Genomic DNA, 23,006 nt, shown 5'->3' with positions numbered 1-23,006 from the left:
TTATCAGAATATAAGCTCCTTGGGGCTTCCCTGGTGGCGCAGTGGTTGAGAATCCGCCCGCCGATGCAGGGGACACGGGTTCGAGCCCTGGTCCGGGAAGATCCCACCTGCCACCGAACGGCTGGGCCCGTGAGCCACAACTACTGAGCCCGCGCGTCTGGAGCCTGTGCTCCGCAACAAGAGAGGCCGCGACAATGAGAGGCCCTCGTACCGCGATGAAGAGTGGCCCCCGCTCGCTGTAGCTAGAGAAGGCCCTCGCACAGAAACGGAGACCCGACACAGACAAAAATAAATAAATAAATTAATTAAAAAAAAAAAAAAGAATATAAGCTCCTTGAGGTGAGGGTCTGGGTTTGTACAGTTTGCTGATATAACCCCAGGACCTGGCGCAGGTAGGTCTGGCACACAGTAGGTGCTCAGTAAATATTTTGTTGACCCCCTGAATCCCTCCCCACCCTCTGGCTCTGTCCGGGAGCTGGTATACCAAGGCAAATGGCAGCCTTCAGTATCAAGAAACCACCAAGGAATCCACAGAATATGCCAGTCCTCACTGAGCACCCCCGTGGACGTGCCAAACCGAGGCCAGGCTTCGGCAGGTGGAAAGGGGCCGGAGGAAGACCCAGCCTGAGTTCACACACAGCCCTGCCTCAGTGTCCCACATGTCACCCTTCCCTCCTTGGTGTCACAGGAGGCTTCCCCAGCAGGAGGCCCCAGATGGAGTTGGGCCTGAAGTTAGGGAGCGGGTCTAGAGGACACCTGGGACAGAGCTGTCCTTGCTGCGATATTTATATAACTCGCCATCCTCCCTTGGCTTACCGTGCTCCTGTGTTACCTTTTCCCATCCATTTACTTTTAATCCAGCTGTGTCTTTATATTTAAAGCACAACTCTGCAATTTGTTCCTCTGTACTTTTTTTCCTACCCTCTTTGCACCAATATTATTATTATTATTATTTAGTGGTTGCTTAGGGGATTAAAATATTCATTCCTACATCCCTGACTTTTCAACTTGGAGCTAACATTGAACCACATCACATAAAGCGTAGACTCCTGGCAACTGTGGAGGTCCATTGGCTCCCACCCTGCCACCCTTTATGCTATAGTTGTCATATATAAATGTATATAATTTTTGCTTTAGGGAGTTCTATATAGTTTACAGAAATTAAGAGAAAAAAATGATCTTTTCTATTTACCTAGACATTTATCATTTCTAAATGATAAATATCTAGATAAATAGATATTCTATGCTTCTTGAAGATCTGAATTTCCATCTCGTATTCTTTCCCTTTTAGTATTGCTTATGTATATGTCTTCTGGTAAAAGAGTCTCTATTTACAAAACAACTTTTATTACTCTGAAAAAGAATATTTATGTATATAAAACTGAACCACCTGACACTAACACAACATTGTAAATTAACTATACTTCAATTTAAAATATGGTTTAAAAAAACCCCAACTTTTATTAAATCTGAAAGTGACTATCTTGTCTTTGTTCTTAAAGGATATTTTTGCTGGTTAGAGAATTATTGGGTTGAAGTATTTTTTCCTTCCTCTTCAAAAAAAATTTAGTTTTGAAGTAATTATAGATTCACAGAAAGTTCCAAAAATAGAACAGAGAGGGTACCCCAAGCTAGATTTCCCCAATGGTTATATTTTACATAATAGTCTAATAGCAAAACCTGGAGATTGGCATTGGTACAATGGGTGCATAGAGTTCTGTATTGTTTTATCACATGTGTGTATTCATGTAACTACCATGGCCATCAAGATGCAGATCTATCCCATCACCCAAAGATCACTTCCATACGGCCCCTTTATAGTCACACCAAACCCCTGCCCCCTACACCCTTAATTCTAGCAAAATACTCATCTGTTCTCCAGCTCTATCATTTTCTCATTTAGGGAATGTTATGTGTATGAAATCTTACACCATGTGACCTTTTCAGAATGGCTTTTTCACTCAACGTGATGCCCTTGAGGTCCATTCAAGCTGTTGTGTGTATAAAACAGTTTGTTCCTTTTTTGTTGCTGAGTACTATTCCCTGGTTTGTTTAAAACCACTCACCCACTGAAGGGCATTTGGGTTGTTTCCAGTTTTGGCCTATTACAAATAAAGCTGCTGTGAACATTCATGTGTGCATTTTAATGTGGATATAAGTTTTCATTTCTGTTAGATAAATGCCCAGAAACTTGATTGCTGGGTCATATGGTAACTCTATGTTTAATTTTTTGAAAACCTATCAAACTATATTGCAGAGTGGCCATGCTATTTTCTACAATAAGAATGCACGAATGGCCCAGTTTCTCTGCATCCTCACCAGCATTTGATTTTTTGTATTTCAGTTTTTTTCTTTAATTTTAACCATTTTAACAGGTGTATAGTGATACCTCATTGTGGACTAAATTTGCATTTTCCTAATGGCTAGTGGTGCTGAACATCTTTTTTATGTGCCTATTTGCCATCCGTATATCTTCAGGGAAAGATCTCTTCATATATTCTGTCCATATTCTAATTGGATTGTTTGTGGGGTTTTTTTGCTGTTGAGTTTTGAGAATTCTTGATATAATCTAGATACAAGTCCTTTGTTAGATGATTTGTGATGTTAGATGTTAGGTGATTTGCAGCTGTTTTCTCCTGTCTGTGGTTTGTCTTTTCTTCCTCTTAACAGGGTCTTTGGCAAAGCAAAACGTTTAAAGTTTGATGAAGTCCAGTTTATCATTTTTTTTCTAACATGGATTGTGCTTTTTGTGTTAAGTCTAAGACCTCTTTTCCTAGACCCAGATACTTGCTACAGAAGAATTTTCTCCTGTTTTTTCTCTAAACGTTTTATAATTTTACATTTAAGTTTGCAATCCATCCAGAGTTATTTTTTATTTAGGGAATAAGGTTAAGTTTGTGGTTCAACTTTTTTTTTTTTGGTCTATAGATGGCCAGTTGTTCTAGCACCATTTGTTGAAAAGGCTGTCTTTTCTCCATTGAATTATTTTGTACCTTAATAAAAAATCACATATATATATTTGTGTGGGTCTTTTTCTGGTTCTCTTTTCTTATCCATTGATCTATGTGTCTATCCCTCCACCAATATCACACAGTCTTGATTATTGTAGCTATATAGTATTTTTAAATTGGGTAGACTGATTCCTCCCACTTTCTTATTCTTTTTCAAAATTGTTTTAGGTTTTCTAATTCCTTTGATTTTTCCATATAAATTTTAGAATAATATCATCCGTATCTAAAAATAATCTTGGGGCTTTCCTGGTGGTGCAGTGGTTAAGAATCTGCCTGCCTATGCAGGGGACAAGGGCTCAAGCCCTAGTCCGGGAAGATCCCACATGCCATGGAGCAACTAAGCCCATGTGCCACAACTACTGAGCCCACATGCTGCATCTACTGAAGCCCACATGCCTAGAGCCCATGCTCCGCAACAAGAGAAGTCACTGCAATAAGCCTGCTCACTGCAACGAAGAGTAGCCCCTGCTCACTGCAGCTAGAGAAAACCCACGTGCAGCAACGAAGACCCAACGCATCCAAAAATAAATAAATAAAAATAAATTTGTTTTAAAAATTAAAATAATCTTGATTGGATTTTGATAGGAATTGCATTAAACTTACAGATCAATTCTGGGAGAACTGATATTTTTACTTCGCTGATTCTTCCAATCTGTGAACATGAATTCTCTCTCCATTTATTTAGGTCTTTAAAATTCTTTTATCAATGTTTTGTAGTTTTCAACATGCAAGTCCTGTACACATTTTGTTTATACCTAAGTATTTCATTTTTTTAAGTCTTTATAATGGTATTTTAAAAATAAGTAAATTTATTTATTTATTTATTTATTTTGCGGTACGCAGACCTCTCGCTGTTGTGGCCTCTCCCGTTGCGGAGCACAGGCTCCGGACGCGCATGCTCAGCAGCCATGGCTCACGGGCCCAGCCGCTCCGCGGCATGTGGGATCTTCCTGAACCGGGGCACGAACCCATGTCCCCTGCATCGGCAGGCGGACTCTCAACCACTGCGCCACCAGGGAAGCCCATAAATTTATTTTTATTTATTTATTTTTGGCTGTTTTGGGTCTTTGTTGCTGCGCACAGTCTTTCTCTAGTTTCGGCGAGGGACCTACTCTTCACTGCGGTGCTCCGGCTACTCATTGCGGTGGCTTCTCTTGTTGTAGAGTGCGGGTTCTAGGTGTGTGGGCTCAGTAGTTGTGGCACACGGGCTTAGTTGCTCCACGGCATGTGGGGTCTTCCCAGACCAGGGCTTGAACATGCATTGGCAGGCAGATTCTCAACCACTGTGCCACCAGGGAAGTCCCTATAATGGTATTATACTTGTAATTTTGGTTTCCATGTGTTCATTGCTGATGTAGAGATATACAATTGATTTTTGTGTGTTGATCTTGTAGACTATGACCAGGATGAACTCAGTTATTAGTTCTGGGATATATTTTGTAGACTTCTTGGGATTTTCTACAAAGACAATCTCGTCATCTGCAAATAGGGATGTTTTAATTTCTTCCTTTCTGATCTATATGGCTTTTATTTCCTTTTCTTGCCTTATTGCTTTGGGTAGAACTTCTAGCACTAAATAAACATAGATTGTTGAGAGTGGGCATCCTTCTTCCCATTCTTAGGAGGGGAAAGCATTCCATTTTTAACCATTAAGTATAATGGTAGTTGTAGTTTTTTGGTAGATGTTCTCTATCAAGTGGAGGAAATTCCCTTCCATTCCTAGTTTTCTTAGGCCGTTTTTTGACTGGGAGTTGAATTTTGTCAATTTTTTTCTGTATTCATTAGTATAATCATGTGATTTTTCTTCTTAAGCCTGTTTACAGTGGATTACATTGATTTATTTCAAATATTGAACGAGTCTTATACCCCTAGAATAAGCTCCACTTGGTCACAGTGTATAATTCTTTTTAATATATTGCCAAATCTAATATTTTGTTAAGGGTTTTTGCCTCTACATTCATTAGGGATGTGGATCTGTAGTTTTCTTTTCTGTTTTTTTTTTTTTTTTTTTGGTACCATCTGGTTTTGGTATCAGGGTAATACTGCCCTCATAAAATGAATTGGAAATGTTCCCTTCTCTTCTTATTTCAATTTCTTTAATACTTATAGTGTTATTGAAATGATTTATTTCATATTGGGTGAGTTGTGATAGTTTGTGCTTTCCAAGGAATTGGTCCATTTTCTCTACATTGCCAAATTTATATTTGTAGAGCCATTCGCAATGTTCCCTTTCTATCCTTTTGATGTCTTCATAGTCTGTAGAGTATCCTCTGTTCCATTCCTGGTATTGGTGATTCATCTTTTTTTTTTCCTCTTTTAGTCTTGCCAGAGATTTCTCAATTTCATTGATCATCTCAAAGAATCAGCTTTTTGTTTCTATGATTTTTTCTATTGCTTTAGGATTTTAATTTTATGGATTTTTGCTTTTGTATTTATTATTTCCTTCCTTCTGTTTGTTTTGGATTTATTTTGTTCTTTTTTTCCTAGTTTCATCTTTAAATTTTTTCCCCAATATAATACTGGATTTACAGTTTATACTTTGTAGGTGGGATATTTCATTCACATAAAACTATTTCTAAAGTCTAGTTTCTTAAGGTGAGAGATTAGATGAATGACCTGAGACTTTCTCTCTTTCTAATGTAAGCATTTTAGTGCTATAAATTTCCCTCACCACACTACTTTAGCAGCATCCCACAAATTTTGATATTCTGTGTTTTTGTTTTCATTCAGTTTTATGTATTTTTTAAATTTCCTTTGAGACTTCTTCTTTGACCTATGGATAATTTATACATGTATGTATGTATTTAATTTATTCATTTTATTTTATTTATTTTTGGCTGCATTGGGTCTTCATTGCTGCATGCAGGCTTTTCTCTAGTTGCGGTGAGTGGGGGCTACTCTTTCTTGTGGTGTGCAGGCTTATTGCTGTAGCTTCTCTTGTTGTGGAGCATGGGCTCTAGGCACACGGGATTCAGTAGTTGTGGCGCATGGGCTTAGTTGCTCCACAGCATGTGGGATCTTTCCACACCAGGGCTTGAACACATGTCTCCTGAATTGGCGGGAGGATTCTTAACCACTGCACCAGGGAAGCCCGACCTATGGATAATTTATAAGTGTGTTGTTTAGTTCCCAAGTGTTTGGAGATTTTCTTGTTGTCTTTCTGTTATTGATTTCTACTTTGCTTCTCTTATGATCAGAGAACACACTCTGATTTCATTTCTTTTAAATTTGTTGAGATTTGAGAACTCCCTGGTGGTCCAATGGTTAGCACTTGCTGCTTTCACTGCCATGGCCCGGGTTAATGCCCGGTTGGGGAACTAAGATCTTATAAGTCGCTCGGCGCAGCCCAAATATAAAATAAATAAATAAATTTGTTGAGATTTCCCATACACCCCCTGCCTTCACATGTGCATAGCCTCCCCCATTATCAACATCCTCCACCACTGTGGTACATTTATTACAATTGATGAACCTAAATTGACTCACCATTATTATCCAAGGTCCATGGCTTACATTAGGGTTCACTCTTGGTGTGTATATTCTATGGGTTTGGGTAAATGTAAAATGACATATGTCTACCATTAGATACATAGAGAGTATTCTCTATATAGAGTATTTTCACTGTCCTAAAAATGATCTGTCTATACTCTCCCTTCCCCTAACTCCTGGCAACCACTGATATTTTTACTGTCTCCAAAGTTTTGCCTTTTCCAGAATGTTATATAGTTTGAATTGTAAAGTAAGCAACCTTTTCAGATTGGCTTCTTTCACTTAGTAATAGGCATTTAAGTTTCCTCTTTGTCTTTTCATGGCTTGATAGTTTATTTCTTTTTATGATTGAATAATATTCCATTGTCCAGATTACCACAGTTTATTTACCCATTCACCTGATGAAAGACATCTTGGTTGCTTCCAAAGTTTGACAATTATGAATAAAGCTGCTGTAAACATCTGTGTGCAGGTTTTTTTTGTGTGTGTGTGTGGTACGCGGGCCTCTCACTGTTGTGGCCTCTCCCGTTGCGGAGCACAGGCTCCGGACGCGCAGGCTCAGCGGCCATGGCTCACGGGCCCAGCCACTCCGCGGCATGTGGGATCTTCCCGGACCGGGGCACGAACCCGTGTCCCCTGCATCGGCAGGCGGATTCTCAACCACTGCGCCACCAGGGAAGCCCTATGTGCAGGTTTTTGTGTGGACATAAGTTTTTAAACTGCTTTGAATAAATACCAAAGATCACTAACGACCTAAATGTAAGGCCAGACACTATAAGACTCTTAGAGGAAAACATAGGCAGAGCACTCTATGACATAAATCACAGCAAGATCCTTCTTGACCCACCTCCTAGAGAAATGGAAATAAAAACAAAAATAAACAAATGGGACCTAATGAAACTTAAAAGCTTTTGCACAGCAAAGGAAACCATAAATGAGAGGAAAAGGCAACCCTCAGAACAGGAGAAAATATTTGCAAACAAAGCAACTGACAGAGGATTAATCTCCAAAATATACAAGCAGCTCATGCAGCTCAATATCAAAAAAAACAAACAACCCAATTCAAAAATGGGCAGAAGATCTAAACAGACATTTCTCCAAAGAAGATATGCAGATTGCCAACAAACACATGTAAAGATGCTCAACATCACTGATCATTAGAGAAATGCAAATCAAGACTGCAATGAGGTATCACCTCACACCAGTCAGAATGGCCATCATCAAAAAATCTACAAACAATAAATGCTGGAGAGGGTGTGGAGAAAAGGGAACCCTCTTGTGCTGTTGGTGGGAATGTAAATTGATACAGCCACTGTGGAGAACAGTATGGAGGTTCCTTAAAAAACTAAAAATAGAACTACCATAGGACCCAGCAATCCCACTCCTGAGCATATACCCTGAGAAAACCATAATTCAAAAAGAGGCATGTACCACAATGTTCATTGCAGCTCTATTTACAATAGCCAGGACGTGGAAGCAACCTAAATGCCCATCGACAGACGAATGGATAAAGAAGATGTGGCACATATGTACAATGGAATATTACTCAGCCATAAAATGAAACAAAATTGAGTTATTTGTAGTGAGGTGGATGGACCTAGAGTCTGTCATACAGGGTGAAGTAAGTCAGAAAGAGAAAAACAAATACCGTATGCTAACACATATATATGGAATCTAAAAAAAAAAAAAAAAAAAAAAAAAGGTTCTGATGAACCTAGGGCCAGGACAGGAATAAAGACACAGAAGTAGAGAATGGACTTGAGGACATGAGGAGGAGGAAGGGTAAGCTGTGACGAAGTGAGAGAGTGGCATGGACATATATACACTACCACATGTAAAATAGATAGCTAGTGGGAAGCAGCCGCATAGCCCAGGGAGATCAGTTTAGTGCTTTGTGACCCCCTAGAGGGGGGATAAGGAGGGTGGGAGGGAGACGCAAGAGGGAAGGGATATGGGGATATATGTATGCATATAGCTGATTCACTTTGTTATGCAGCAGAAACTAATACAACATTGTAAAGCAATAATACTCCGATAAAGATGTTAAAGGAAAAAAAGAAAAAAAAAAAATATCAAGGAGCACTATTGCTGGATCGTACAAGAAAAGTATGTTTAACTTTGTAAAAACTGCCAAACTGTCTTCCAAAGTGGCTGTACCATTTTATACTCCTGCCAGCAGTGAATGAGAGTTTCTGTTGCTCCACAGCTTGGTCAGCATTTGGTGTTAGTGTTCTGGATTTTGGTCAGTTTAATAGGTGTGCAGTGGTGAAAATGAAAAATTTAAAAATTCCGTTTGTGGGCTTCCCTGGTGGTGCAGTGGTTAAGAATCCACCTGCCAATGCAGGGGATACGGGTTCGAGTCCTGGTCTGGGAAGATCCTACATGCCACGGAGCAACTAAGCCCGTGCGCCACAACTACTGAGCCTGCGCTCTAGGGCCCGTGAGCCACAACTACTGAGCCCATGTGCCACAACTACTGAGCCTGCGTGCCACAACTACTGAAGTCCGTGTGCCTAGAGCCCGTGCTCCACAAGAGAAGCTGCTACAATGAGAGGCCCACTCACCGCAATGAAGAGTAGCCCCTGCTCGCCACAACTAGAGAAAGCCCTTGCGCAGCAACAAAGACCCAACGCAGCCAAAAATAAAATTTTTAAAAATGCCATTTGCAGTAACACAAAAAGCATAAAATACTTGTAATAAATTTAGAACAAAATTTTTAAAGTCTTAAGATAAATGGAAAGAAGTAGTATGTTCATGGATTGGAAGACTCAACGTTGTTAAGTGGTCAGTTCTCCCCAACTGACCGATAGATTCAGCACAATCCCAATTATATTCCCAGCAGCCTTGTGAAAATATATAAATTGTCAAGCTGATTCTAATATTTCTATGGAAATGCAAAGGCCCTATGGCAGCCAAAATATTTGCTGTAAGTTAGAGAACTTACCCAAACTGATTTCAAGGCTAAGGGATCAAGGCACAAGAAATAGATTAATGTAGCTGACTGGAGAGTCCAGAGGTAGATCCACACTTATACAGCATGTTGATTTTTGACAAAGGGGCCAAAGCATCTCAATGGGGAAAAGAAGTCTTTTGAACAAATGGTCCTAGAACAACTGGGAGTCCATATTGAGAGAATGAACCTTGACACTTACTTCACATTATACACAACATTCATGGATCATAGATCTAAATGTAGAAACCAAAACTATAAAGCTTTTCAAAGAAAACATTTAAAAAAACTTCTTGCTGTGAACAGGCTGAAATTTCTTAGATGAGACACAGGAAGCAATAACCATCAACAGACTGAAATATCAACAGATTGACTTCATCAAAATTAAAAACTTCTGCTTACTGTTAAGAAAATGAAAAGGGAAACCACAAACGTGAAGAAAATATTTCAAAACATATAGCTGATAAAGGACTGGTGTCCAGATTATATAGAAAATCCTACCACTGAATAATCAAAGGGCATGTGCTCAATTCAAAATGATCAAAAGATTTGACAAACTCTTTAGAAAAGAATGTATATGGGGGTTTCCCTGGTGGCGCAGTGGTTGAGAGTCTGTCCGCCTGCCGATGCAGGGGACGCGGGTTCGTGCCCCGGTCCGGGAAGATCCCACATGCCGCAGAGCGGCTGGGCCCGTGAGCCATGGCCGCTGAGCCTGCGCGTCCGGAGCCTGTGCTCCGCAACGGGAGAGGCCACAACAGTGAGAGGCCCGCGTACCGCAAAAAAATTAAAAAATAATAATAATAAAAATAAAAAGAATGTATATGGGACTTCGCTGGCGGTCCAGTGGTTAGGACTCCGCGCTTCCATTACAGGGAGCATGGCTTCAATCCATGGTTGGGGAACTAAGATTCTGTAAGCCCCGTGGCCAAAAAGCAAAAAACTCCTCAATTGAAAAAGTGTTGAAACCCTAACTCAGAAAAAAAAAAAGAATGTATACGAATGGCCAATAAGCACTTTTAAAAGCGCTCAACATCATTCGTTATTAGTTATTATTAGGGAAATGCAAACTATAGTCGGTGAGATACTACTACAGTATCTCACGATTAAGATATATTTATGATTAAAATTTTAAAAGATAGACAACACCAAATGTTGGTAAGGATGTGGAACAACCAGAACTCTTCTTAATCGCTGAATGGAACACAGAATATTACAAGTACTTTGGAAAATGTTTCACCAGTGTCCTGTAAAGTAAAACACACACTTACCTCCTAACCCAGGAATTCCATTTCTAGGTATTTTCTTGAAAGAACTAAGTGCGTATGTTCACAATAAAGATGTGTATGTGACTGTTTATAGCAGCTTTATTTATAATACCTCTCCAACTGGAAGCAACCCAAATGACCAGGAGAATGGATATACAAGCCGTGGTGCATCTATACTGTGGAATCCTACTCATTAATAACGTGGGAATGATCTATCAATACACACCACACAGATGAATCACACGGACATTATGTTGAATGAAAAAAGCCAGATACGAAAGAGCGCAAACTGTATGATGCCGTTTATGTGAAGTTCTGGAACAGGCAGAACTATTCCATGATGAAAAAAGTCAGTTGGCTGTCTTTGGGGGTGCAGGATTGGCTGGGAAGTCGTAAAGATGCTTTTGGCAGTGATGGAAAGGTTCTATATCTTGATAAGCGTGTGGGTTACACCGGTGTATGCATTTGTCAAAACTCATCGAATTGTACACGTGAGATTTGTGCATTTCACTCCATGCAAATTTCACCTTAAAAAACCCTGAACTGTAATCAAAGATTCAGAATAACACTGAACAGGTGAGCAGGCCTTAGAACGGAATCACAGCCTCTGTTCCTGTCTCCCAGGTCTACAAAGGACCCGTAGTTCGTTGTGTCTTCGCTTGGCCACCTCCAAGCGCATTTGGGGCAGAGCTCTTTGCTGCCCTGACTCTACTTGCTCGTAGAGTCACAGGCAAAGTTCTCCCACATTCCAGAGACGGGAGGCTCCCTTGGCACTGTCACAACATTGCGCTGCCTCTTGGTAGCTGGACGGCGCTCACGCCTGCTCTCTCTGCATTTGAGCACAACCTGCTTGGTTCATGCGTCCCCTCACGGGCCATCTTCTGCTGTGCCAAGGACAAACGTGGCTCCGTCGCCCTCCCCCTGGGGACCGCTACCTGCTCCCCGCAATCAGAACCGACCTGGGAATCGGGCTCCTTGGTTCCAGACACAGTTCTGTAAAGATTTCCCTGTGAAATCTGGAGCACTTTCATTCCTGTGTTCATAAATCTCCAAATAATCATTCAGCTCCTGCTGTGTGCCAGGTGCTGAAGATTCTTGGGACAGGCAAGTGAGCAAATCAGGGAAATACCTTTGGCCTCAGGGACTTACGTTCTGGTAGAAGGACATATACTGGAAGGCAGAATAATGACCCTGTTCGTATGTGACCTGGCAAAGAAGTGACCAAAAGGAGTGACCTGGCAAAGGCTCGGGAGTCCAGGCTTTGGCTGTCTTCTCATACCTGAGAGCAATAGCATCAACCTGACATTCCCACCCTGCCAAGGGTGGGTGGCTGGACCTCCTGAACTCCTGGCTTGAACAACAGGAGTCAGAGGCTGGAGCCAATGTTCGTTTATTTTGTTTTTGTTTTTGGCCGCACCGCGTGGCATATGGGATCTTCGTTCCCTGACCAGGGATCAGACCTGCGCCCCTGGCATTGAAAGCTCGGAATCGTAACCACCAGACCATTCGGGGAGTGCCTGGGGCCGATGTTTGGAGAGGCCACTCGGATGCTGGAGGGTCTAAACCTGCTCAGATGTGGACGTTGGTCTTAGGAATCATTCGCTTCTGCAGGCTGCTTACAACCTCTGACCTCATGCAGGCTCCTTCATTCAGGGGCTTGCACCGGACGCAGCCTGTGCTAGACAAACACATGCAGAATTTAGGAAGAGGTTGGGTACTTCTGTTTTGAAGCATTCATCCCGATTACATAATCATGTCACTTCTCCTTGCGCACAGATTCCCAGCCTCGTTTGGGGAACACTGGGGCCAGCCCCAGGGGATCAATCATGATCAGTTCAAGCCATTCATGACAATCTGTTCCCCTTATTCTAGTGACTGGGACAGGGGTGAGCATGTGACCCAGTTCTGGTCAGTGAGATAGAAAGGGAAGTCTGCTGGGGGCTTCTGGAAAGATTCCTTCCTCCCACTTCACAAATATAGAGAGAGCTGTTCTGGATGCTCGTGTGTGAGGATGTGATGCCTAGAGCTGTGGCAGCCACCTTGCAACCATAAGGTGACACATTTGAGATTTTTAAAAAACCCAAGGACAGTAGAGTAAAAGGTTGCAAGGCGCTCATTCCCACGTTACCTTATGTGGCGAAAGGAATTTTGCAGATGTGATTAAGAATTTTAATCTTGACTCTTGAGCTACTGGACTGACCTCAGGACTTCTTATCTCAGCAATTCTTCTTGAATTAACTTTATGGTTCAAGCTACTTGGATCTACCTGGGTGTGCTGCTACTGGTAACAGTGACACACCCCTATTCTACTAGAACCATCAGCAGTTCTCCATTCTGCTTAGCATAAGGACCAAAAGCCTTAGCCTGGCCCACAAAGCCTGTGCCTAACCTTCCCAGACACACCTCATGTCCCTCTCCCCTGCACTCACTCTGTTCCCACAGCACTGACCTTCAGTTTTTTCTTCCCATTGACCAGGCTTCTCACCACCTCAGGGCCTTTGCACGTGCTGTGCCCTCTGCCTGGAAGGCTCGCTCCCTGTACCTCCCAGCACCACCTGACCAACTTTGCAGATCCTTTTGTCCTAAGTTTATACGGCCTTAAGTAAGACCTCCAGCATCTTTTCTCTTATGGCCCTCATCTCATCTGGAATTATATGTTTACTTATGACTTCATCTGGCATTTGCCTCCCCCACTGGAATGAAAACTTTATCGCCGCTGGCACTGGGCCTGCTTTCCACACCTAGCCCCTGTACCTCGTACTGTCGAGTCCACAGCAAGTGCACAGTTGTGTTTTTAAATTTTTATTGGAGTAGAGTGGATTTAAGGCGTTGTGCTCATTTCAGGTGTACAGCAACGTGAATCAGTTACACAAATATATATATATATATGTCCACTCACAGTTGTGTTTTCTGAATGAACGAAACGGTTTGTGAATCATTATTTCCTGCGTGTCTCCTCTGTATGCTCTGAGGACACCATGGTTGGAAAAACCTCGCTTAGCTCGTGGGGACACCTCCTTCCCTGATAGTCCCCTGCATACCTTTGTGCACTTGATTCATCGGTTTACAAGTCTGTTTTACACACACCCACACATACACACACACTGATTAATCTGTTCCTGCATAACAACCTCCAAACACACAGTAGCTTAAAACGACCATAAACACTTGTTATCTCATTGTTTCCGTGGGTCAGAAGTTTGGCTGCAGCTGAGCTGGGTAGTTCTGGCTCAGAGTCTCCCAGAAGATTGCAGTCAGGTGTCCGCAGGGACCGCTTGAGGCTGGAGGAGGTACATCCCCCGTGGCTCATAAGCAGGCCTGGCAAGCTCGTGGCCTCTCCACAGGGCTGCTTGAGTGTCCTCACAGCATGGCCGCCAGCTTCCTCTGGAGTGAGCAATCCAAGGGGGCGAGGCGGAAGCCACCGTGCCCTCTGTGACTCAGCCTTGGAAGCCACATATCGTCACATATTGTCACGTCCACTCTGTTGGTCACGACACAAGAGCTTTAATACCTGGAGGCGCTGTCTTGGAAGCCAGCCACCGTACCCTTAGCGCCTCAAGAGCAAGCCTTGCTTCATTCGCCTTGGGTTTCCCCAGGGCCCTGCACAGGCCTGGGGTTGGGGATGGAGTCCACGCTCAATAAGAATTTGTTGGAAGAATTAATGAATTAATACACTCTCTTAGGATAATGAATACAGTGTAGCACCTACATCTTGGGCCATTGTAAATGGGCTAATATATGGCGGACTGAGTCCATGGTAAGAGCTCTGTGCCAGCTCTTGCTGTTATCGCTAACGATACTGTCCAGTCGACTCTGATGCCCAGAGAAGGTGTTGTGTAGGCATGCGATTCACCACGCCCAACAGCTCAGCCTCAGTGGATTGTAGGGTATGGAGGGTCAGTGATGGTTTGGGGGATTTGGGGCGCAGGGGATGACTGCTCCCAACCCTTCAGGCACTGATAAGAAAGGATCTAACAATTAAAGGCTTCGTGATGAATACATGGAATGAATGAATGAATAGATGAATGAATGATTGCATTGGAGACCTTGAGGAATTCCTTGCCTGACAGTGACATTCTGTCTCCTTGGCATCTCCTGGCCCTAGACAGGTCCCGGGAAAGAGCCTGCTGGGCAGATCTGCTGCAGCCTGGCCCGGGGAGGGCTGGGGCCGGCATGCCAACGAAAACCATGCTCTCCTGGCCAGGGAAGTGCTCAGAAAGTATGGCCAGTACACAACGGCCCCTGTGTCACCCGCTGGGATGGTCCATGGACCCAGACATCTTGCTGATGCTGGCAGTTGGCGGTGGAGTGATCTCTCAGGTTCCTTCTTGGCAGGTAGGAGGGCTCCCTCCCCGACCTGTGGTCCTTGTACCCCCGCCAGAGGCTAAATATTGTTTTATACAATCCGGGCTCCATGGAAACCGCCCAGATTCAGTTAATCCCCACTTCCCTCGCTTCCAGCAAACCAGGTTTATGGGAAGCTCTGGGACCCCGGTTAAGGTAAAAATACGGGTTAGCCGTAGCGTCTGCTGGGTGCATTAACCTCGGGGTGACATTTGCCCATCATTGTTTTATATAGTGAGTGGACGCTGCTCCGTGTAGCCTCTTGTTTCCGTCTTCGCCTTGTGAGGTCTTGGGCAGAACGCATCTGCACCAAGCAGGCGCTAAGTCACGAGCAGGGCCCTGGAAGTGCCTCTTCATGGGAGGCGAGGGCTGCCGACCACCACTGGTGCCGAGACCAGATGACATAAGATCGTGGACAAACTGTGTTCCTGAGCCTCAGTGTCCTCATCTGAGAAGTGGGGGTGATGACAGCAGCACATCTCAGAGGGCTGGGAGGACAAGGGGAGGTAGGCGCCCGGCCTGGCGCCGCCACCCAGCAGATGCCCCTAGATGACGGCTCTGATGGATGTCACCGGGTACTGGGTTAACAAACCAACTCAAGATTTGCAAAGCCGTGCTGGGCGGCTCCCCGTGCCTGCTCTGGACTGGGCCCCCACCCCCCCGGAAGCAGCCACCAGTGTGACTGGGCATTGCACGTCTGGGGGGAACCCTTGGCTGGGGGGACAGATCAATTACACCACAGTGTGAGGTCTCTGTGCTTTCCACACTTTCCATCATGTGTGTTTATTGCTTTGATAACGGGGGTGGGAGCCCCCAAGCCCAAACAAACAGCATTATGAGAGAGAAACAGAGATTGAGGATGGGTCCGGGGCTTCGGCACGTGCTGTGATAGAGACCGAGAGAATCCTTTTCCCATGGGAGCTTTTAGATGATGCCCCAGGGGAGGGGAGGCCTCCGGGGGGAGCTCCCTTGGAGGCCTGAGAAGAAGGAGAGGTGGGTCAGACCTTGGGATCAATGAGACAGGGCTGGACCACAGGGCAACAGAGCTCGCCTGTCATTTGCCGGCCGTGGGGCCTTGGGTAAGAACCGCCTCAGTCTCCCCCTCTGTAAAATGGGGCTGATGAAGATGTCACCGGCCCCTCCACCTCTCAGGGTGGTCGTGAGGCTGGAAGGAGTGAGCCACAAACGGGGCTTGGAGCGGAGCCTGGCAGGGTGGGCTCTGTACTCGTGTTTTACGGATAAGTAAGAGTGAAAGCCCCACCCACCAGCAGGCCCGCCCCAGAATGCCTGCAGGCCCAGCTGCTTGTTGGAGCAGGCCTGCAGTTCAAGTCAGGGAGTCTCCGCTTGTCTTTATCCTCCCTCTTGCCCCCTCCTTGTTGAGGGGGTGGGGGATGAAAAGCTGCCCCCGCTCTGGTGATGGCTGAGGTCCCTCAAAAGGCGGCATGGGGGCTCGTTAGCCTCTGCCTGTCGGCTCCTGCTAACAGGCTGGGGAGAGCCTTTAAGAGGCCTGAAGTCTCCAGAGACCCCCTGGTTTGGGGGAGAGGGCCTGACAGTGATGAGGCGTCTTCCCCACCAGGGCCCTGCTCTCCCCCAAGTACCACCAGCCAGTCTCGGGCTGGTTTCTGCCCATGCGGGTCTGGAAGCCGCCCCTCTACGGCGCTCCTTCCAGCAGGACGGCTCAGACCCCCCCTGGCACCACTGCGAGGGGGCTGCGAGTCCCCTAGTCACCCCAGCCTCTGTCCTCTCCCATGGCACCCGTGTGGTGGGCTGGGAGGGGCTGCATGGAGAGAGGAGGGGGTGCAGGACCATCTGAACCCCCAGACAGGTGAGCGAGTCTGGGCCCCAGTCTCCTCATTTGTCCAAGAGGCTAACGCAACCTCCCCGCCCCCGCGGCTCGGAAAGTCGGGGAGAACTCGGCTCAGTGGTGTGTGTGCTGCACAAGGAGGTGGCAGGTGGGGCCGGGCGCAAGGGCCGGCGGACGGGATGATGCCAGGCCAGCCCCGGGGCTCTGAGCCACCTTTCTGAACACCAATACCCAGGGGCCGTGCGGCCCCTCCAGGCACCGCTGTCCTTGCTCCCCGGCTGCATTAAGGGACACGACCCAGTTAGCACTCTGCTGTAGGGATGGTGGGTGCCCCTTCCGAGAGAACTGGGAGCCTCCTGGCGCACTGCTGCAGCCTCCCCTCCCCATCTGCCTCCCTCAGGCTTCAACCAGAGAAATAGAACCAGCAGGAGATCTATGTGAAGACATTTATTGCAAGGAATGGGTTATGCAACTGTGGAGCTGGCTAGACAAGCCTGAAGTCTGAAAGGCAGGCTGGACCTCGGGGCCTGGGCTGATGCTGCTCTCTGTGGGCGGAATCTCCTCCCCATCACGGAAGCCTCAGCTCTGCTCTCAAGGTCTTTCAAGTGATGGAATCAGGCCCACCCAGAATATCTAGGACAATCTCTCTTACTTCAAGTCAACCAATTACGGACTGTAATGATATCCACGGGGTACCTTCCGAGTGACACTAAGATTAGCGGTTGATTGAAGAACTGGGGATTGTAGCTTCGCCAAGTTGACACCAAGCATCAACATCATTCCTCCCCTGTCAGGGGTTTCTAGCTCCTTCCAGCTTGAGCACCCGCTCTCAGATGGCCCCCGCCAGTGGCAGGGTGAGGTCGGCAGGGCTCCCGGCTCTCCCGCAATGAATTCACCTGGACCCTCAGCGCTCAGCCCGGCTCCTCCTCCAGCCGTGCGTCCCGTGCCGGCGAAACCTCCCTCAACCGGCCTGGGCGACCCCCGTGGGAGCCCAGCCTGGTGTGGAGCCACCCTCAAGGAGCTCCCGGTCATTTGGGGGAGCCGTCAGAGCCCAGAACACAAGTCTGCCAAGCGCCTCTGTTTTCTGGGCCTCCAGGTCACGCTCTGGGCTGGGTCCTCTGATTAGGCTGCAGCTCTGGGTTGCAGGAAACCAGCCCCGTGGTTGTTTTGTTTCGATTGCACAACCCCCGAGCAAGAGGCCAGAGCGGACATCTGCTGTTTTGGCCGCCCAGCACCCGTGGCCCGCCTCTTTCTGGCAGAAGTCCCCCAGATGCCTCCCGGGGAATTCCCCCCATGTGCGCAGCCTGGGGAGGGGGGCTGTCAGTCCAGACGCTCCGTCCTTCCGTGCCAAGGGACGGACCCGTAGCCCTGGCTGGGTCAACGGCCCTCCTTCCCGAGGACGGGGCACTCATCCCCTGTCATGATGGCCAGCCCTCAGGGTGTCACTGAGTCTCCCTTGCTCTCCAAGATGCTCTGGCTGCATCCTCACCGGGGGCCTGACTGCTTCTCCTGTGCTCCTTCCGTTCCGAACTCCCGCTCAGTCTGGTGATGAAGCCTCTTACGGATCAAGGCAAACAGAGCCCATTTCTGTTGCGTACAACCCCAGAAACCTGACTGATTCTGAATGTTCATCCTGGCTCTGCCTGAATCTCTGGGTGACCCTGGGAAGGATGGCCCCTTTCTGGCCTCGGTTTCTTCACACGCTCATCTCAGCTTGGCCTCCCATGCCGACATCTATGACCCCCGTGGCTGCCTTGGCCATTGCAGCCGACTGGAATTGACACGTCCACCGTCATGGATCAGCTGAGGCCTTCTCTGCCTTGACCCTGGGATCTCCGGGGCGTGTTTAGTGGGGGAGGGAAGACGGTAGCTGTGGAATCCTTGGTTCTACCTCCTACTGTGGGGCCGTAAGGATGAATGTACTTGGTAGCAAGGCCTTGCTAAGTCCCCAAACTAGGTCAGTGTTGCACAGCTAAGCTGTTGCTTTAATAGGAGTGATCCACCTCTCTGTAAGCCATTATGCTCATAGTTTTGAGAATCTGGTGAAAGCTTTGGATGCTCCCCGAGACCAAAAAATACCTCTCCATCCATCTCTCTCTCCCTCACGCACGCGGTGCACACACAGACACACTTTAACGTACCATTTCAGGAGGAGAACGAGGCACAGGCTTCAGACGCCCATCCTAACCTGCAGGCGAGCAGCCTCTGGATTTCTAAGACGAATAACCAGCTTCAGCACCCAAGTCAGTGGCCGGGCCCGACGACACCGGGTGCTTTGTGAGTATCAGCTCATCCACCTAAAGCCAACAGCATTTGTAGTAGAGATTGCTATGTTTTCACCAAACCCTGGTTCATTATTTTCCCCTTGGGCCTGTAGCGAGACTACATTTCCCAGCCTCCCTTGAGGTTAGGTGTGGCCACATGACTGAGCTCTGGCCAATGGAATGCAAGCTGAAGTGCTGTGCCCCAACCACCCCTTTTAGCCTGGTCCATAAAATTCCTTCTATGCCATCCTCCACTCTTTCTCTGCCCTTCCACAGGATTGCTGTAGAGGAGCAAAAGTCCCTAGAAGCTGAACCACAAGATGAGGGAGCCCGGGCCCCTGAGTTGCTGCTTGGAGCAAGGCCTCCACCTCTCCCCTCTACCAGCCCGCAGTAGGTTGTGATGTGAATAAGAAACTTTTATGTGGGGGTGGTTTGTTATATCCCTTAGCCCATCCTGACTAATACAACGTTTTTATTATCTCCATCCGGGGGAGCTGCTCTTCCTTTTAAAGGAATCCATCTTAGGTTTCCTTTCAGGTAGCAAAGCTCCTCCACTACCTTCAGCCTGGGATCCCCAAGGCAGCAGAGGGTGCACGGTGGGCCCCGTGCCTGGCACCCACCTGAACTCAAGTTACCTTCTCCAGGACCCATATTTACCACCGATCTTGGCCTCACCCCTTGCCCTCAGGCCCCTCTACCTGGCTTTCCTCATTTCGCGATATCTGTAGTCTGTGATCTTCCTCTTCCATCCCGTGGCCTCTCATTACTTTGGCTGTTGTCTGGGGTCCCACGACCAGGGTTCAGGGTCAGCTGTATCTATTTGTTTCTCTCCCACACAGCTCCTTGAGGGCAGGGCCTGGGGATGGTTCCCTGCTGAATTTCCTCGTGCCTAAGAGAAGATGAGCACACAGAGGGTGCTTCTGAAATGCTGTGGTCTTTGCAATTCCACCCTGTGGAGAGCTCCGAGAGGGTTGTCGCTGGGATCCCATTTTCCTGGAGCACCTGGATACCTGGACTCTGCCTATGGCTCATTCCCTAAATGGGCTGTAGCAAGGTTCCAGGAAGGTGGAGGCCAGGAGTCTGGACCTGGGCTGCCTCGGTCTGGCCCCATTTCCTAAGCACAAATTGCACCCTGGTCCCTGGCCCCCGCCCCTACGTGCTGGGAGAAAGAGACAGGTCAAGGTCATGAAACTCCCCACTGCGGGTCACCCTTTCCACCACTGTGTCTCAGAGGGAGGCCTGGCCCCTACTTTTTATTTTTTATTTTTCGGCTGCTTTTTCGTTGCTGCGTGCGGGCTTTCTCTAGTTTGGGGGGAGCGGGGAGTTACACTTTATTGCGGTGTGTGGGCTTCTCCTTGTGTTGATTTCTCCTGTTGTGGAGCGTGGGCTCTAGGCACGCGGGCTCACTAGTTGTGGCTCGCGGGCTCTAGGCATGCGGGCTCAGTAGTTGTGACGCGCGGGCTTAGTTGCTCCGCGGCACGTGGGATCTTCCCGGAGCAGGGCTCGAACCCGTGTCCCCTGCACTGGCAGGCGGATTCTTCTCCACTGTGCCACCGGAGAAGTCCCCTGACACCTACTTTTAAATAGTTCAATTGGTCTCCAAACCACCTTTGGCCCTTTACAAACCCTTTAGCCCTTGCTTACCTTCATAATAATAATAATAACAACATTAACTCTACTTGCTGTGTATGTGCCAGGCTCCAAGCTAGACCATTTATATCCTAGATTTTTCTGACCCATCAGATCAACTCCTGGGGATGAATACTGTCGTTATTCCCATTTTACAGGTGAGGAAGTTGGGTCCCCATCCCAGCAGCCCCCAGGAACAGCTGTGGAGGCACCAGACAGGGTCTGGCCAGGCAGGGGTGTGGTGGCGGATAGGGCTCCCCAGGACTGCCTTTCCCACTCCCAACAGTGGGAGAGGAAGCTGCTGGGAAGAGAAGAGGAAGGCGAGTCCCCTCCCAAGGGGGGCTCCGGGCAGCTCCCAAGCTCGCCCCGCTCCGTCCCTTTGCGGGGGCCCTTGCCCTCCGCCCACGCCGCCAGCCCCTCTGACCCCGCTCTAGGGCTCTCCCTTCTCCTCCTCTGGCTCCCACCATCCGAGCGTCTGCTGCGGGCTTGGCTGTTTGGTTTCTCCCCAGCAGACGGGGGAGCGATATGCCTCTGCAAGGTTGTGTGCTCACTTTGCAAAACAGCAGAAATTTACAGCCCAAGTCATGGATTACCGCGTGCTGCCGCCTCTCTCCACCTTGCTCCGTCTCCTCATTCCCTTCTCCCTGCTCTCCTCTCTCTTTTTTCTCAGCGCGCCATCTGTGGTGTCAGAGAAAAGGAAGCCAAGAAGAGGGAGGTTCTGGTCCTGTTCTGCCAAGCACAAGTCACATGAACCTCAGTTTCCCCATCCGCAAAACGGTGGCGCTAATGCTCCCCGCTCACAAGCGGGCTGGGCCCCATGGACGCTGCGGCATGAGAAGCATCCATGCAGGGTGACGTCGGTCCCCAGACACGTATCTCAGGAGGGGGTGGCATGGAGCCCACCTTGCAGATGGGGACACCGGGACCCAGAGAGCTTGGGGTGTTCCACCAGGCCTCACAGAGCTTGAACAGCAGCCCGGGGGGCTTGAATTCCAGTCCATTGTGCCCCAAATTCCAGACCATTAAGCTACACTGCAGCCCCCCTCCCCCAGGGCCAATCAGGATAGAGGTGATCCTCGCTCCTGCGGCCCCCGGGGCGAGGGTAGAGAGCCGCGATGACGGAAGGAAGCATCAGCCTCATTTGCTGACCGCTCTCCTGGACCAGGGTCCTTGACTGGGAGACTCTCTGGGACCTAAAAGCTTGCCTGGGCCTCAGATTCCTCCTCTCCTTCCAAAGACCTTGTGTGAACCGGGGCCTCCTGCCAGCCGGGCCCCACACCTGCCTGCCTCCTGGTGCCTCCAGGGAGGTCCCAGAACATTCCAGAACGTTCCCCAGAAAAGGATTCCGAAGAGCCCTTCACAGGGTAGGGGAGGCACACGGGGCTGGGAGGGGCCGCCAGGTCCCAGGCCTGAGCCCTGCAGGCCTGGCTGGGAAGCCCCCTCCTGACTGCCGCTTCAGGGCTCGCTGGGCTGACAGCCATCCCTGCCCCCTTCTGTTCAGTTCTGGGGGGGAGAATATTTCCAGGGGGCGAGAGCTTGTCTTTTCCCTTCCACTCCCTTCTCTTTCTTGTTCTCAGTCTAGCTTTATCTCAACCTCTGCATGTCTCTGTTTCTCGGCTCTCTCTGTCTCTGTCTCTCTCCCAGCCTCCAGCCCGCAGGTGAGGACTTGCTCCCCTCCCGTGCCAAGTACAGCTCCTCTCCTGCTCCCTTGGCCTCCAAAGGCGCCTCTGGGCAGTACCAGCCTCCTCCCTTCCCCATCGCAGCCCAGGGTCTGCAGCTGGGGGGCAGCGGGTGCACTGCGTGTCCCCCCCCCCACTTTCTGCAGGGGCAGGAGGCTCCAGCCCCTCCGGCTTCCTGCTCCCGGACCTGGCTGGCGGAGATGAGAGCCGGTTGCGGAGCTGGGAGCCAAGCAGCACACAGAACAAACAGAATTTTTTTTTGCAACTAGAGGGGGAAGCACAGAGCTAAAAATAAAACGAAAAGATCAGTATCTGTCAGTCTGACAGCTGATTGGCTGCTCGGAGATGCATATAATTACCAGCAACTGGCGCTGGGTAGGCAAAGCCGGGAGAAACTGCTGAGACGAGGTTAGGATTTAACCTTTAAATTCTGGAGCCACCCGAAAGCCGAGGGGAGGACGCCGGGCGTCGGTGCTAATGAGGCTGGGGGTGGGCGGTGGGCGGCTGAGTCCTGGGCAGGTCCCGGGGGGCTCATCCTGGAAGGCCCTGGGAGCCCTTCTCCCTGGCCACC

General features: G+C 48.1%; 1 long non-coding RNA gene across 1 annotated transcript in view; it reads left to right on the top strand.

The window, feature by feature from the left end:
* The window catches only part of LOC136794707 (uncharacterized), a 35,890-nt gene extending 16,756 nt beyond the window's left edge, over positions 1-19,134 (top strand). The window contains exon 3 of the long non-coding RNA XR_010841833.1: positions 19,013-19,134. This is a non-coding gene — a long non-coding RNA (uncharacterized lncRNA). The remainder of the gene's footprint in view (positions 1-19,012) is intronic.
* The last annotated feature ends 3,872 nt before the right edge of the window (positions 19,135-23,006 follow it).

Source organism: Kogia breviceps, chromosome 8 (genome assembly GCF_026419965.1).
Source record: "Kogia breviceps isolate mKogBre1 chromosome 8, mKogBre1 haplotype 1, whole genome shotgun sequence".
In the NCBI taxonomy this organism is placed as follows: Eukaryota; Metazoa; Chordata; class Mammalia; order Artiodactyla; family Physeteridae; genus Kogia; species Kogia breviceps.
The sequence above is the reverse complement of the archived record's forward strand: the minus strand, read 5'-3'. Positions and strand labels throughout refer to the sequence as shown.